General features: G+C 38.5%; 1 pseudogene; it reads right to left on the reverse strand.

The window, feature by feature from the left end:
* Nucleotides 1-1,471: 1,471 nt before the first annotated feature.
* On the reverse strand, nucleotides 1,472-1,571 carry LOC127133713 (uncharacterized; annotated as a pseudogene).
* Nucleotides 1,572-1,790: the final 219 nt, after the last annotated feature.

Genomic DNA, 1,790 nt, shown 5'->3' on the forward strand with positions numbered 1-1,790 from the left:
TTCGCCTAGGTATCGATATGTAAAGTAAGCAGAAAAAGGGGTCAAGACCGAGTCGGTCTATTCAAACTTAAAATTAGAATCAATCTTTTTATGGTCTTAACTTACAGGTTTAATAACAAGATTTTTTACAAAAGTAAAAGACATAAAGAAGTTGAAACCAACAGAGCGAGAGTTTGAGGTTTTAACTGGACAGTGTAAGTTAGTCATTAAGTCTATCTCAGGGCGAGAGCAAGTTTTAGAATTAATTAAATTCTGACCTTTTTCCAAAAAGTATTTTTAAAGATTGAATGTGAGGACGAGAGTTAAGCATTTAGATTTAATTGTATAACCTAAGTCAACAGAGCGAGAGTTTGAGATAAGGGTGTTTAAAACGGTCAGTATTTTCTTAAAAAGAGTTTCTGCAACTTTATTGTTTTCAAAATATGATTTTTGACTTAATTATAAGTGACAGCTACATTAATATAAGATCATGGTTTCTTCAACAGAGCGAGAGTTTGAGATAAAACCTTTAACCAATAAAGTTAATCGAAACGATTTATTTTAAAACCGAGAGACCGACAAGGAATTGATTCCCTAGTTTTGACGAACTACATACCGATATCCGTTTTATTGATATTTAATCTAGATATTAGTTTAGCTCTTAGTTTTTCCCCAAACAATCAAATATTTTCACCTTAGATTTACGTAGTAACTTTAGATAACGGTACATCGATTCATAAGTCCCTGTGGGATCGATATCTTTTAAAACTACGCGATAGAACTGTGCACTTGCAGTTTGTATCCCATTCTCGACTCACCCAGTCGAGCGATCAAGTTTTTGGCGCCGTTGCCGGGGACTTTTATTCAATCGATATCGTAACTCTTCCGTTACGCTGTAGAGACTAAGGTTTCTTTTTCCTTCTATTCTTTCTTTCGTTGATTTGTATGCCACGCACTCGCTCTCAAGGCGAACCGCTCTATTTACGAATCAACGATATCGAACTATATCTCCGAGTCTTACGACGAATTCGGGAATATCGTGCTGAAAACAATCTCCCTCCTATAAACCTTCCTGATATCAAAAACATTTTTCCTTCTTTAACCGAGATGGCAGAACCAGCTCGCGCTCTTAGAGATTACGCCGCTCCATCGCAAGATGAACCGCATTCAAGTATTGCTCCGCCCGCAATCGAAGCAAACAACTTTGAACTTAAACCTTCGCTGTTGCAGGCTGTGCAACAGAACCAATTCTCTGGAAATCTTACCGAGGATCCAAACCTTCATTTATCCGTATTTGTTCAATATGCTGATACTGTTAAAGCTAATGGTGTCACTTCAGAGGCAATTCGACTTCGTCTTTTTCCTTTCTCATTAAGAGATAGCGCTAGAAGATGGCTTCAATCTCTCCCTTCCAACTCAGTCACCACATGGAACGAGTTGAAGAAAGTTTTTCTTGCCCGATATTTTCCGCCAAGCAAAACATCTATGTTAAGGGCCCAGATAAACGGATTTAAACAGAAAGACAACGAGTCTCTTTTCGAAGCATGGGAAAGATACAAAGACATGATGAGACTTTGCCCACACCATGGTTTGGAAGACTGGTTAGTAATTCACACATTTTATAATGGTCTCTTATACAATACAAGGTTAACAATAGACGCCGCTGCAGGTGGTGCACTAATGAACAAACCTTATGCTGACGCTTACCAGCTTATCGAGAGCATGGCCCAAAACCACTATCAGTGGGGAACCGAACGAACAACAGTGGAAAAACCTCAACCGAAAACTGGCATGTACGAGATAAGTAACCT

This window comes from Lathyrus oleraceus, chromosome 3 (assembly GCF_024323335.1).
Source record: "Lathyrus oleraceus cultivar Zhongwan6 chromosome 3, CAAS_Psat_ZW6_1.0, whole genome shotgun sequence".
In the NCBI taxonomy this organism is placed as follows: Eukaryota; Viridiplantae; Streptophyta; class Magnoliopsida; order Fabales; family Fabaceae; genus Lathyrus; species Lathyrus oleraceus.